The sequence below is a fragment of the Aethina tumida genome, chromosome 7 (assembly GCF_024364675.1).
Source record: "Aethina tumida isolate Nest 87 chromosome 7, icAetTumi1.1, whole genome shotgun sequence".
NCBI lineage: Eukaryota > Metazoa > Arthropoda > Insecta > Coleoptera > Nitidulidae > Aethina > Aethina tumida.
The window spans coordinates 7,852,845-7,869,479 of NC_065441.1; the positions used below are offsets into that span (position 1 = coordinate 7,852,845).

General features: G+C 29.0%; 1 protein-coding gene across 1 annotated transcript in view; it reads right to left on the reverse strand.

The window, feature by feature from the left end:
* The window catches only part of LOC109595245 (uncharacterized), a 54,573-nt gene extending 42,996 nt beyond the window's left edge, over positions 1 to 11,577 (reverse strand). The window contains exon 1 of the mRNA XM_049969490.1: positions 11,314 to 11,577. The gene's annotated coding sequence lies outside the window, so the exon portion shown is untranslated. The remainder of the gene's footprint in view (positions 1 to 11,313) is intronic.
* Between the last annotated feature and the right edge of the window lie 5,058 nt (positions 11,578 to 16,635).

The window sequence follows — 16,635 nt, forward strand, 5'->3', positions numbered from 1 at the left end:
CCCACATTGTACTTTCGCTAATGAATCATATTTGACAAAACTGCTCCTTAATGTCAAGGTATAATGGAAAGTCGGCTAGTTTTCAACAATTTATGAATTTTTGGGAAGCAAAACGGTCGCACTGTTTTGATTCAGTATATATAAATTTATGTAGGTCTTAAATAAACTTCTCGTTTATCACATCCCGCAATCTTCCCGTTTAAATCTCGAATTAAATTAAACTGCCTTTGAATGAAACCGTTTATCTAGATCCAATAAATTACGACTATTTAAACTTTAACAAAAACCTTTTATTATCGTACTCTACATGAAAACCACGGGGATATTAAATCATACTCTTCTGGCAGTAGGTGCCCCTATAAATTTACCATGCTTATTCTAACGAAGCACGAACTAATTGTAACATCGTTTTTTCCAATGAATTAAAATGTCGCCGTTTGTTCCGGGATTTTTAATTAAAATATTTGAGAATGAATAATTAAAACACACAAGAGATACAATGCATTAATTAAATGCACTCACACCCAGTCAGAAAAGCTACTATTCACGATACATGTTAGTAAAAATTTACTGGAAATATCATTCGATTCAGGATTGTGTTTTTAATTAACGCCTGTCTATCTTTTGCAATTTTTAAAACAATGAAGACTTCAAACCCCATTCAATACCTCATACGAGTCATATCAGGAAGTTCCTGAAAGCGTTCATTTATTTATCGTAACACAATCGTTTTCTTTTAAGAATCTGTTCACAACAAACCTGCATCAAAACTAAATTAATGACCCAAATGAGAAAACCATTAAAGGTAGTTTTAATTAAAGTTATGTTCTCGATATACATTGAATTATGTTTAATTCCATTAAGGGTGCTTCTAGCCCCTTTTTGTAGATTAAAAAAACGGTTCGTAATTATAGGTTGTGACCCAGTTCAGATTTTGATTCGATTAGCTGCGCATCGAAACCAGAAACGAAATGAGATGAGCATACAGTTGCCCGGGTCTATATCATTTGATTGTATTAATTTATTGCTAGTTTATCTAGGTTAAATCTTGTTTCTCAATATTGAAACCAAAGTTGAATTGGAAAAAGAAACTATTATTAGGTATTAAGTATATTAATGGTATTATTATATTCGATGTACATGCTGCAGAATGGCATTACCACCCTAAGGTCGAGTTTCGTTTGCGACCTGAAAAAGCGGGTTCGCATAAATTATCCCCAAATTTACATTTATTTGTATTTTAGTAAGTAACAATTTTGTGTGACCATCTCAACGCAATAGTTGTGGAACACTTCTGTAAATTTAAAAATTTTTGAGTAGTAGTATAATTATATTATTATAAAATTATTATTTATAAATTTACATCGTATTATATATAATACATTTTGTGCGTTTATATTTGATATTATGATAGATGAAATAAAAGAACTAAATATAAACCAAAATTTAAAATATATAAATTTTATTAAATATATAAAACAATTATAAATAAATATAAAATAATTTAACAATATATATTAGACTGTTACAAAAAAATCCACAAATTTGTTTTTTTCTTATTTGTATCGAAAATCTTGTTGGAAATGGTAAAAAAATCGTAAATTTTAATTTCCTGTTTAAATAAGACGGGAACGGTGTTCTCTTGGATTTTAAAATTTTTTAACTTTCTTTAACTTTTTAACCAAAACAGATTTTAATAGAAAATTTAACGCTCTACAAAAAATGTCTCTTACAGTTTTTTGATATATTCATTTTTTCAAAAGTTATTTAACATTAGTTGGATTGATTTAAAATTTTGACATTTTTCTCATTTTCTGACGCAACCATCAACTTTATGGGAAAATTTTATAGGACATTTTTTGTAGAGAATTCAATTTCCTATAATTTATCTCCGAAAAATTTGAGACATTTTTTACAGTTAGCTGTTGAAAACTAAAAATTTTATTAAATAAATGTTATTTTACTGCTTAAAATTAAGCATTTAATTTAAATAAATAAATTTTTACCAAAAAAATTGATTGTTTATTATCAATCAAAGTATATATCGTTACACTAACAGACTTTTACTACAATTTGGCAATTTGACAATGAAGAGCAATTATTTATTATCCCAATTGCTTACAACTAAAAAGTAAGACTATATTTTAAAATATCTATAATAAATACTAAAAAGCATTTAGTTAATGAATTCTCAAACAAGCGAAATAATACACAACATATTTTATACAAGTTACATAATATTTTACACTGATATTTTCAAATAGTTTAATGAAAAAGTAATGTTGTATATCAGGGGTGGTCAGCTCCTTGATAGTCCGAGCCATTTTTCATAATTTAAAATGTTTCGCGTATTATGCAAAAAATGTATTAAAAAAATTTGTTCACAAAAATTATACTTATTGAAAAGTACAAAATATGTGTATTGAATTTAAATATTAAAAATTAAACATTTATTTTACTTCTCTTGATAATTCTGGAATTAAAAGGGAAAAGGGGTACATTTATCGAGAGCCACAAATATTCCTTCAAAGAGCCTCAGGTTGGCCACCTTTCCTATATATTAATAAAATCATAAATATCTTAGTTTATGTCAATAGGATTAATTTTAGTTCAAACAGATGAGAGAAAAATAAAAAATTTTTTTCTAATTTTATACATTTTTATTAGTTTTTATAAATAGGGCTATTGTATTTAATTTATAACTAACTGTGATAATAATTTACAAAAACTAAGTTTCTTTAATTTAGACAATCTCTAATTTTCTCAAGAAGTGTTTCCAAAAATATGAAATACTTATTATATAATCGACAGTAAATTTTTTGACCCGCAATTGACCCTTTGTTACGTCTACCTGGATTTTATGGTCTATTTTTTTTGGGGTTCTGGGCGGGGCTTAGCGAGAGTGGGTCGCAAGGGATTTTGTTTGGAAAGTGGTAATGCCATTCTGCTGCCGACTGTACAGTAGTGGTCATTATTATGGTAACTTTTCGAACTGTTAAATATTTTAGCCATAACACTCTTATTTAGTGTGAAATAATATTAATTTACTATTGTTACTACTATATTCTTTTTGTATAAAATGTTGAATATATATTTCTTAATTAAACTGGTCATAAATATGGCAACTTTTGAAAGGAATTTTTAATTATTAAATCTGTGTTATTTAAAGTAATTAGCAATTTCTTCCAGTTTTACTTCGACCTATGATTAAATAATTATAATAAGGAAAATACCTCTAGTAAATAATCGCTTTAAATTCAGAGAGCAACGAAAAATAATAAAGTATAATAAGTTACCATAGTTTTATCCATTGAAAAATAAATAAGTTGCTGTAATTGAAAGTGATATATTTATTTTGAAGTACATTAAAGTAGATATATAATATATACATTAAACATATACAGATTGTTTTCAGTATCAGTTTAGTATAGTCTGGGGAGTTCAGATTGTCATAAAAGTGACTCAGTTAGGTTTAAACACAATAAATAATTTAGATCTGCTCACCTAAATAATGCACCTGTCTATTATTATGCGGTCTGGGACATTATAAAAAAAGTGGAAATGGTACAAAAGACCAAAGCACAACCATCAAACAGTGCACCTTATTTTTAATGAGCTTTTTTAACATCCTGCAACCGAAGAACTTTAAGCATTAGTGTGGAAGAATCGAGCCTGTGGGAGACGTAAAATATAAACGAAACGTCAACAACAGAATTAGTGATATTTGAAACCATTATCACGTTCGTATTTTTCTATTTGTTAATGTCTTTTATAAATCACACTGATTATTTCAGTTTTGATCACAGTTTGTAATTTCATCGCATGACATTAATTGCCGGCCGTAACTTAAATATTAATAATGATTTGTGGCCGTTCTCGAGACCATTGATTTCAGCGTATTTAATGCCGCATAAATTAGTGGAAAACGTACCGCGTGAGCAGGCCGAACTCAAACCGGCAATTAGAGAATTAACTTAATGTACATTTGATTATTATATTGTGCAGTCCACCCATGCCATTTAAAACGCGTCTTTGAATTGAAAGTACATGTTTTATTGGACAAGTTTCTGGCTGGCATACGATGTGCTCACCTCGTTCCGTTTCGGCCGTAATTTTCGGGCTAATCGCACCAAAATCTGAACCGCACCGTAAACCTGTAATTACCAACCGTGTTTTCTAATATACTGGACACGGATTGGAACACCTAAAAAAATGTAAATGGAAACTTACACTGTACGGTGTTGTAAACATTTAATCGATGTTGAAAAGTTAAATCTGTTATAAGTAAATATTAATAGTCATCTTTCAAAAGCAGTGTCTTCCAAATGTTTCGTTCCTTGAATAATTCTGATTAATTTTCCTGCTGTTTAATATTTACTGTTAATTCAGTTTGTATTTTTTATTGATTAGTATAGTTAAATTAATCCTGAACCTTATTGGATTTTTGAATGACTTAGAAATTACTTTTCAAACAAGAAAAGTTATCAAAGATATTAAAGTACATACCAAATTCAACTAAATACATATATTTACGTATAAATGCTTTCTTAGCTAATTAAGAAAATTATTAGTCAATGGTTTAGTAAACAGTTTTAAATTAAATTGTCTATTATTGATATTTTCAAAAGAAATTAGTAAAACAATTTTCAGAAATAATAGTATTCAGTTAAAAAAAACTTTTAATGTGACTTTAATTGATGTTGATTGCTATGTATTTTTAATGATAAGAAATTAAATATCGTAGAATAACATTAGGTTTCGAGAAATCTTTAATTAATGATATTTTACATAAAATAAATCAATGAATGTGAATTATTTAATTTCCACATTATATTATCCAATTTACACACAAATTTTTACAATAACAATATATTATTATATATTTTTACTGAAAATAATTAATTAATTAACAATTTTTTAAAATAACTTTACTACACAACATTATAAATATTTTAATATTAAAAATATTTAACGTGAGCAAATTTTAAATTTGTATGAATATTTAACAATTTTATATTGAAGCTGTTATTTAATAATTTAAACAAATCCTAAACTTATAGACAAGTATCGATTTCAGTTTTTACAATACTTAGTAATAAATTTTCAATAAAAATTATTTAAATTTATCTAGAAACACTTAAAAAATTATTATTTCAACATTTTTATACACATTTATTATCATTAATTTAATCAAACTTAAACTTGACATCTTTATTACTTAATTAAATAAATACAACTGAATAAATTTATAATTAATTTTGAATAATTTTTTAATTTAATCTCTTTAATTAGTAAAAATATATTTAAGTTAAAATATTAATAGTTTTTTACATATATTTCTTTATCTTCTTTAAAATAAATTACCACACTGTAGTGACCATAATTTTAGTAACTTATTTATTTTTCCATGGATGAAACTATAGCAAGTTTTTATTTTATCGTCTTTGCTTTCTGATTTTAAATTGATTATTTACTGGTGGTCTTTCTGAATTATTTAACCGTTCTCCTAAGTGAAACTGTGAGAACAATTATAATTCAGTTACCAAGACTGAAAAAAACAAGGAGAGTTTACTGCTAACTAAGTTAATTATTTCCCGTATTTAAAAAAAATAAAAGAGGAACTGGTATTGGGGTAGCTATGAAAAAGTTTTACTGGCTTTGAAAAAAATTCCACATAAAAATTTAAGAGAACTGTTATATATTCAGAAAATGATCGATGGAGGTGGCCTAAAACTTTGAAACAAAAAGGATATTACATAAAATAACATATTTAATTATTAAAAATCCTTTTCAAAATTAAAGTTCCTATGTTTATGTCCAGCTCAATTCAGAAGTGTATGTAATATAAATAATCAATTATTTAAAATGAACGTGTTTTCTTTTTATGAAAAGTTATCTTTAAATGATTTATTAATTTTCGACTTTTAATTTACTAAAAACTATGCACATACAATTGTTGCTAGTTACACAGTTATAAGCACCTGTTTACAGTTAATTGTAATTAATTCAGTTCAATGATTCTAATGAAAAACCTTATATAGATGATAATTTGTTAGGTTGCATCGACACAATTTATTGTACAAAAAATTATTCAGTAATAAATTAACATAAATTACAACATAAAAACAGGACTATCATAAGTCATTAAGTCAGCCATCGACACCTCAATAAAACCAATTATTTGAATAAATTTTTCTTACGTTCGTCTGGATGTTTCCTTTGATCAATTACCATTGCACTGGCCTCGTTAAAAGTTGAAATAAGTGCTGAAACATTTATTAGCCGACTTCTCCTCAGTGCCAGCTTGTAGCGGCCCTTTTTCGCTCCAAACGCTCTTAATTATCATGCCGTGAAAATGAATTGATGCGTAAGTAAGAAATTAATAATTGCTTTTTCCTCAAGAACCTTCAGCTTACCTGACGGATAACTTCCTTTTTAAATTTCCGCTTTTCGCCGCGTGCAAACATTGTCGGGGGTTGGATTTTAAGTGATTTTATTGTTGCCCGGTTTTAATTGGAAACGTCTGAGTAATGGTTTTCCAACAATTTCGGTTTCGTGTTAATTAATCGCACGGCTGTGTCGAAAGCACACACGAAGGAAAAACGTACGGAGGATGATGGCGTGAGTGAGCAACATTATCAAAATCTTAATTTTAAAAATTTACATTTTAAACATTAGGATAACGTGATGCACTGTTTACTTGCACCGCAGTTTTTTATAAAATTATATGCGTGCAAGAAACTAATTTGTAATATACTTTAATTCGTCAATAAATGCAAAGAAAAACATTAAAATATATTCTAATAACAATAAAAATAGTTATCATGAAATAAAATTTCAATTAATCAATTTTGTGCGGTACAAAGAAAGACATGAAAATGTATAAAATTTTTCGAAACTTCTTTCTGGTTTACTGTAAAAGCTACAAAAAAGTTTATGAATAAAATTTAGTAGCAAAAAAGATCTGTTGTCGCCGCTAAAAATATTTTATACATTTTGTTTTCACGCTGTTGAAGCTGTTAAAAAAATTCTTTTTATCCATCGTCGGAACAATTATGTTTCTTTTTTTTTTGGTATAATGTTTCAATAATATTAAAAGCTTGGAACTTTTTAATGTCAAATCTCTTATCTTCAAAATATTATTTTTTATGACAACCATATCATTATTTATGGTTAGAATTATTGATAATCATATTAATTAATTATATTCTAACAATTAACTATTTTTATTTTGAGCCATATCAATTAATACTACTACAAACTGAATTATCTATATTATATATTAGAAAAACAGTTAAAAAAATTTAAACTAAATTAGCCCCCTTGTAGTAAACATTCGAGATGTAAACACTCATTAAATTAAATTTATTAAATATTAAACAATTATGCTTATTAGAATAATATGTAAATTATATATTTAAAACAAATAACAAGATAAATATTATAATTAAAACAAACAGTTGCACATAATTAATCTGGTTACAATAAATATTACATGATTAAAACATGTTAACGGCTTGTTTAAAATTGACTTACCGTAAGAGTATTAAATTTTAAGCACTGCTAATATTTTATCATAAAATTATCATTAAGTGCAAAAACTTGAGTAACGCTACTGTCAAATAACTGTTATTACAATAGTCTTACATGTTTTATTAGTAGTAATAATTACAAGACATTTCATGATAATTGTGAATAAAATTTCCATCTCTGAATCAATATTATTTTTGTTAAAATTTAATTAATTTACCATGTAACTATTACCACATAATATCAACTAGGAGAAATAAAGAGGAAGTGTGCATCTCACGAAAGCAACGTAACAATTAATAACAGTAATTAATAAAAGTTTACACTGTTTCTCGTAAACCTGTAAACAATGGTTACAGTAAGACGTACACTTTTATTTACTTCCCGTGACGTCGCTGCGAAAATAAAAGATCAACAACCGGATGTAAACAGGTACCAACTTCCTTGGCCTGCGGGTTGCACATGGGAAGACGCAAAAACCAGATTTACATATGAAACAAGCTACATCACAGTTGCAGATGATAAAGTCGTTTAAAATCAATAGGAATGGAACCGGCTATCGAAATTAAGTTATACACTTTTCCAGTGAAATACATGTGACATTGCACACATAGAACCAAGTTCCAAGGAATAAATGTCGGAAAAGGGTTTCTCCTAACCGTTATGCATAATTGGCATTAGTCAGAGGATTTGAATTGTAAATGTCTACGCCCAATTAAATGACTGACGCACAGAAGGATTATAATTCGCTTTTGGTCAGTGTGCATTTTAGTTTAATTTGTATGTGACATGCCTGGACTCGATGTCTGAACACCACTAACGACACTTATAATAGGATTATTTCTATCCACTTTGATTTACATGTAAACGCTGTGGTCCATTTGTAAAAAGTACAAGTTGAAGCCTTAACAATTCTTCTTTACATTGTAACATTTGTTTGCTATAAAAATTACCATTTGATTGTGTGGTGGTGCCATTCAATATTTGTAAGATCTAATCAATTGTTCTGATCATAGAGTAACTGTGCTAATCGAGAAACAAGTATTAACATCGGACATGGATTGACAAAGTGATAAGTTGCAGCGAAAAAAGCTACAATTTAGTCAAAGCTCTATTTATTATTTTTAATTTACTTTGTGGGAAAAAAAATCTACCCTAGCAAGTCTTTAACTTACAGTTCAATTTTTATTAATTCAAAATAATATAACATATTAAGAGACATCATGTCTGAAGAAAAAAGTTTCCAAACGAATATTTGTTACATAATAACTTCTTCTACTATTTCATTAAATTCATAATCTGATTATTTACTTTTTCATATATTAATAAAAAAATAATTTTATCATATTTGGGAGCAGTTTATCAAAAATTTTAAGTTAAATTACTTAATTGGCATTTGTCCGGAGATTTGAATTGCAAATCTCTTCTTCTAATTGAATGACTGACGCAAGGAAGGATGAAAATTCACTTTTGGTCAGCGTGCATTTTAATATAATTTGTATGCGACATCCTCGATGTTTCAAGACCAATTACGACGCACATAATTGCATCATTTATACTCAATTTGTTTTACATGAAAATGCGGTTGTTGATTTTCATAAATTTGCCTATTCAAAATCGAAAATATGGGCGACACGAGATGGAGATAATTCTTGCTGTTATGCTTATTATATTAACTATGTAAATTGCTATAAAAAATTACTTATTATTTAATTGTGTAATAGTACCATCAAGTGATTGTACTAATTCACTCAACTGTGAGAAGATATTGTCTGAGGCATAAAGTAAATACAAAAAAATGTGCTAACCCAGAAACAAGAATTAACATCTGTCATGTGCTTACATAGTATCAGGTTGCATTGGAAAAAAGCTACATCATTGTCAAAGCTGCTTTTATTTCTCTCAATTTACTTTGTTGGAAGAAAAATATATTTTAGCAAGTCTTTAACTTACTACTATCCATATTTATCAATGTCAAATTTATGTTTCTGAACTTGTCAAAAATAAATACTTGATGGGATATCATAATAAAAAATTAATGAAAAAAGTTTTTAATAAAGTTTCGAACAGAATTGAATAGAATTTAAAAGTATTTGCCATTCTCCCGAATTAATAAGTTGAATATTTACTAATTCAAAATTTTATGAATGGTGTTTATAATTTTAGTTTATTTCATTCATAAAACTAACAGCTCTTATAAATAATATACTGGATATATTGTGCAGGTATTTTCTAAATCGTACGATTTAAAACAATTGTAATTACTATTATTTGTTAATTATTAGAACCTGAAAAAATTATCTACACTACTTATTGTGAAAATTATCCTTGTTCAGTTACTTAACTGTATACCTTTGAATTAAATATTTTATGGTTTAATTACCATCTAATTTATAATTATATATTATGGTAGATTACAATAAATAAAATTATCTTGCAATTGGGTCATACATGTCAGTCTGTAACGGATTATTGCTATTATTGTGGCCAATCAATATGGTTTTAATTTAATTCCTTTTAATCAGATATTTTCGGTTTAATCCTCAAGCAAATGCCTAAACTTTCAAACAAAAAAATTTAAATCCTCTGATTACATTGTGTGTTCATATAGTAGTACTACACTGAGTTTTTTGCTTCAGTACATGGGCATATGTTGGACATTAATAAAACCGCTGCAGATTAGAACCCGAGTTGTAATTTTAATAAATCACACACAATACTGAATACAGGCAAAAACGCCATATGTTCTACGGTGTCTATTGTATCAATATCAAGATATGACCGCATTGTTTTCGTTTTAAAATGAACCGTAGTTCAGTCATAATATGTCAAATCCACTAAACTGTTCGATGCCAATTCAAGCTCATCAATCCTAGTTGCACTTATTTAATATCGTCTCGTTTCGTATCATATCCGGAGTGATTTGATTAAAACTTTCAACACATCCCAAACAAACGGTTGACATGCCATCACGTGAATTAAAATTAATTTCCGACACTTAAAATTCCATCACGTGATTTATGAGAGTAACCAAAGTGTGGTTTTATTCAAATATCAAGGATCACCACAATATATTAGACACGCAAAGAAATTTCGATAATTATACGTTTAAACCAATTTTTTCTACAGTAAAAGAAACAAACAACTTTTTCTTGAATTTACAACCTCCGCTTTGTTTCCAGCTCGGTGGTTCTGTGATCACTAATCAACAATCATGCTCTGCAAAATGTTGACCTTTGAGAAATGTACGAGTAACACAAAGATTAACCATTCCCATCCTCTATTAACTGCAAAGTATTTAATTGTTGGTTACCAAGAAATACAATTATTTGCTGTTTGTTTCTATTTTGTTCACACATTAAGTAAAGTAATTTATTCAATTAGTTCAACTATTTTCTCTATTACCATATTTTTTATCACTCTTATATTAAATGAAGAGGCTTAACTATGATAGATTTGTTTATGAGGTGGTTATATTTATCTAACTCAATCTACTATATTAATTTGATTATGAAATGATGTTTATGGATTTGAAGAGATTTAAGATCTTTTTCAATTATTACAAATTTTTGTAGTGATTGTTATTGATTTAACTGTAGCCCAAAGTTTAAATCTTTATCTCAGAACTCATTTTTTTGAAAATGAGATGCTAAAGAAAGGTGAGCTGAAGACTAACGATAAACAAATTGGAAGGTTACAAATTCTTATCAGAGACATGTCTCACTTGTCACTGGAACTATTAAAAAAAAACAAAATTTTTCAAATAATTATGAAATACCATACCTTGAGATAAACAAACTCCTAAATGGCAAGTCACAAACTCATAACAGGGGCATGTCTCACATCACACATCGATCAAGTGCTCACACCAGAAACCATTACATCCAATTACATCAACAGCATCACCGATACACATCTCGCACACCAAACAACGTCCAAACAAGAAACAACAACAAACAGAGCCACCGCGTACGAGTACCGCGGGTACCATGAGGCGCGCACGTTTCAGAAAAATCGAGTGGCGTCCGATCGGGACAACGGTGCGGATGGAAGAACAGCGCGCGGCCGTTCTTCGATCAGAGTTCACTTCTCTCGGCGTTCAGTTCCTTGGGGCACGCCCCCACACCCCGGCCTTGCCCCGCGGACCAGAACGTTTTCATTCAGGACCGCGATCGTTCTCGGGGTTCTCGGCTTGGATGTGGCGGAGAGGGGCCCCCGGTGCGGCCCTGAACCCCAGTGTTGTGGTTTTTTGTTGGGACGCGGCCGGATATTGGATCGCGGTTCGATAATGAAATTATGGTTTTTGAAGGAAATGCCACATGCAAATGTATGGGATTCTGAGGTTAATTTGTTTCTTCGATTTCTGTTATAAGACAGGTTTATGTGTGTGATAACATGAATTTTTGTATTAACTGCGGTTTTGAAATTAAGAGTTAATCAAAACTGTGGAAATTACTCATTCGTACTCGAATATAGATGTTGTTAACAATAAAACTTATGAAGTACATTAAGAGTATTAATTAACACTTAAAGTTTACTGTGATTACCAAGCCATTTAAAACATTTAAAAGCCATGTAAAATACTAACGAAAAGATCAAGATGTTGATTGTATTTTCAAAAATATGAAGTAGGTGAAGACGAGGAGACTCTCAAAATTCATTGAAATTACCAAGACTCTAACCTAACCTACCTATTTACAAAAAATCTAGAAATTATAATCTAAATTATAATAAAGTAAGAAGCAGATCGTGGGGGATGCTCCTTTTTTCTCACCCTATTTTCCTCTCAACTGAATATTTTCTTAAATTATTTAACTTCATATTGTTTACACAATTTAGAAGAAAAAAGGTACTAATTCATAGTTATAGTCACGGTCGTTTTTAAGATAGTTCAGTGAAAATTAAACTGAACATTAAATTTGAAATATTTCAAATACGACTGTGATAATCAAAATTAATCAAGAGTACCTTTTTCTCCAAACTGTGCAAAGAATATGAAACACTTAATAATTTGGAAAAATATTCAACAGCGTATAATACAAAGCGAGAAAAAAGGGAGAACATGCCAGAAGGTACCTTCTGTACGTCACTGTGACAATATGGAAATAGTACAGTCGGCTGCAGAATGAGATTACCACCCTAAGGTCCAGTTTCGTTTGCGGTCTGAATATGTGAGAGAGAAGCAATAATATACTTGTACAAGTGAAACAACAAATTCGTTGTCTTGGTGGGCTGTGCTATACCATAAATTAACCCCAAAAATTCAATGAATTTACATAAATATTTTTAAAGTAAACATCTTGTAAGGTGAAGTAACCCCATAATTTGGGTTGTACACTTGTAACATTTCTAAATAAATACAAATATTATAAAATCGAATGAAAAAGTAACTATTACTCTTATTTTATTTATTTCACATTTCTAATAATAGTGATTTTTTTCAATTCTACTAAAATTAACAAATACTGATCTGTCACTGCTTTAGTTAATATCCAAAATTAATATTATTGTATAATGTTCTACAAATTATTAAATTAAAATAAATTCAAATTATTTTAATATTTGTGATTTAGTTAAAGCAATATTCTTTTCCTAAATTTGAAATATATAAAATTTTAATTATTAAAGACATATTTTTATAGTAACAAAACGAAATATAATATACAATAAAATAAAAAAAACAGTTTTTTAAACCATTAGACAAATAAGTGTTGTGTCGGTATAATTGAATTACATCAATAGAATTATTTCGGCCAGAGCCTCAAAAAATTAGGTAGTTTTTGTTTTAATTAATATATAATTGTATATAATATTTAATCCCAATTATTATTACAATTTTTAAATTTTAAGAAAAATAGATATCTGTATCCACATTCTTATATTTTATATATCGATTCTAATAGATTTCACTGGATTATTTAAAATTTTCTCCGTTTCTACTTATGTTTTCATTTCATTTCATTATGATTAGATTGATTCGAACACGACGACACCAAAATGTGAAGTGTACAAAATTTTCATTAATTTTGTTTAAAAATGCTAACGATTACTAACTAGTACTAATAGTAAATATTTCGTTCGACATATCCAATTTTAAGGATATTTTCCAAATTTCGGTGGCCCCTCATTTAAATTTTATAACTTACCGCAATTAGTATTCATCCTTTTTTTACTATATCTGTCCCTTGTATACCTCTTTTTGGTGTACTGGGCGGAGCTTATCGATTGCGGGTCTCATAGGATTTTGTTTCCAAAGTGGTAATGCCATTCTGCAGCCGACTGTACATCTCACTGAATTGTAAACATATCGCAGAATGTTACAAACCGAAATTAAACCAGTTACAAAAATATGAGGCTTAACAATTTTTGAAACTTAAAGTTGAGCCACTGTATTTTTTTCAACAAAAAAACTTTTAGTTAGTTTTATTTAGATTTTCTTCATCATTGCACGTGGTCTAACTGCTCCCAAATTTTGACCACCCATTTTACACCTTGTATATTTTTCAGTGTTGTGATTAACCAAATTCCAATCTGGATCAACATGTTTCAAATTTAGAGTAAGTTAACTGAAACCATTAAAACTGAAGGTTTCAAATAATATATTATTATTAAAAATCTGAAAATCAATACTTACGTATGTAAACGTACAGTCATAAGCAGAATGGCATTACCACTTTCCAAACAAAATCGCTTGCGACCCGCTCTCGCTAAGCCCCGCCCAGAACCCCAAAAAAAATAACCATAAAACCCAGGTAGACGTAACAAAGGGTCAATGGTACCAGGTCAAAATATTTACTTCTGTCGATTATATAATAAGTATTTCATATTTTTAGAAATATTTCTTTAATCTTGAAAAAACTTAGTTTTTGCAAATTATTATCTCAGGTAGGCATAAATTAAATAAAATAGCCCTATTTATAAAAACTAATAAAAATGTATAAAATTATTTCGCTTTTTTGAGAATTCAAATACTATTGTTACTTTTTAGTTGTAAGCAATTGGGATAATAAATTATTATGCGGTCATTGGTCATGATTTCACTCTATTCAGGGAATTGAATAAAACGACTCCTTCTAATTATATAGCGGCTACTTTTTTACGCTTTACGTTATATTAGTAACCACTACTGCCATTCGTAATTGAGTATCTGAATAGTAGGAACATAACTCAGACTGACCGATTCCGAAAATGAATTATGATAAGAATTTTTCGCAAAAATTTTTGAACGCAATACTCAGAATTGACATCAAATTAACTATAAAACGATGGCGACAGGTATTAAAATTTAATCCAATATGTATAAATACCTAAACCATCTACAAAAATATATCATAGTTCAGAGTTTTCTTTAACACGAGCTTCACCACAAATCCTAAAATGCAAAGAAATATAGATGATGAGACACGTATGAGAATTATATTCCTCAGTGATGAAGGATATAATATATCTCAAATAGCTCGAGAACTTAGTATTTCGGTAAGTAAAATATATACAAAACTTTATTAAGAGAATAGGAATATAACATGTATAATGATCATCAGATACTTCCAATTATATCGTTTCATATTTAATATATATATAACTCAACAATTTTTAGAGAATCACTGTTAGACGGTGGATCCGAAATTATTCAACAGAAAATCGTATAACCCATGCAGGTCCAGGCGAACTGATTGTTCTGCCATCCAGAGCAAATTCTGGTCATTATTATAACGTTCTTAATAACGTTATGTTGCCGTCCGTTCGTACACTTTACCCGGCCGATGATATGGAGGTAATTAATTTTGTTGACGACAATTGCCCCATTCATCGAGCTCGTATTGTGAGAGAGTGGTTTGCGGCCCACAGAGAGATAAACAGAATACCATGGCCTCCTAGGTCACCGGATCTTAACCCAATCGAAAACCTTTGGGGGCTCATGATGCAGATGTGGGAGAACCACAATGAACGAACGCCTGGAGACCTGTATCAGCATTGCCTCCACATATGGGAAGGTTTGCGAAGACGGAACTATTGTCACAATATTGTTAATTCAATGAGGGATCGTTTTGAAGCCGTAATAGCCGCTGATGGCGGCTACACACGTTTTTAATTTTATTTATATTATTAATATATTTATTTAATAAAACTATATAATAAATAACTATATTTTGCTTTATATTTAGTTATTTTATTTCATCTATTAATATCAAAAATAAATGCACAAAATATATTGTAAATCATACGATGTAAATTTATAAATAATAAATTTATAATAATATAATTATACATCTACTCCAAAAACTTTAAATTTACAGAAGTATTCTACAATTATTGCGTTAAGATGGTCACACAAAATGTTACTTACCTACTAAAATACAAATAAATGTAAATTTTGGGATAATTTATGCGAGCCCGCTTGTTCAGGTCGCAAACGAAACTCGACCTTAGGGTGGTAATGCCATTCTGCTGATGACTGTAAATAAATTATACTAATATATCATGCAATAATCAATAAAGCAATTTTCAAATTATAATAATTTGAGCACTGAAATATTCAAATACATTAATAATATGTTATCGTCGGTAATATAAAGTTAACTGTGCTGACAATTTCAACAATTTTATGTTTATGTTACATAAACTACGTATCGTTGAAATATACCTCTGTTTATATTGTCATACCAAAGATTTCCATTGAAAATTCTTGAGCCGATATTCCACTGCGTCTGCATTTCTTTATTCATATGCCGGCGTTATTTAATGTAAGTAACCTGCACGGCGGGCAAATTCTATTAAGTACCATAAATTGTCTTCATTATTGTCCCATATGACAGCCAGATGTTGGATTGTGAATGGCGCACAAAAAGAGCCATCAGTGATTTGCAAAGACGATGACTGGAGACGATCTCTTTACCTTTCTAAGATACAAACAAAAAACACAGCGTGTCGTTATTGCATAACCGCTGGTAATGCGAAATATTATTTATCTAGCACGTTATAATTTTACAGGAAATGTGTATCATGCAATAATAGGTTTTTCATTAAATATTATGGACTAATCCGTAAACACATGACGGTGGATGGAAGTAAACGTATCAATCTTCTCTGGTTTACTGAAAATAT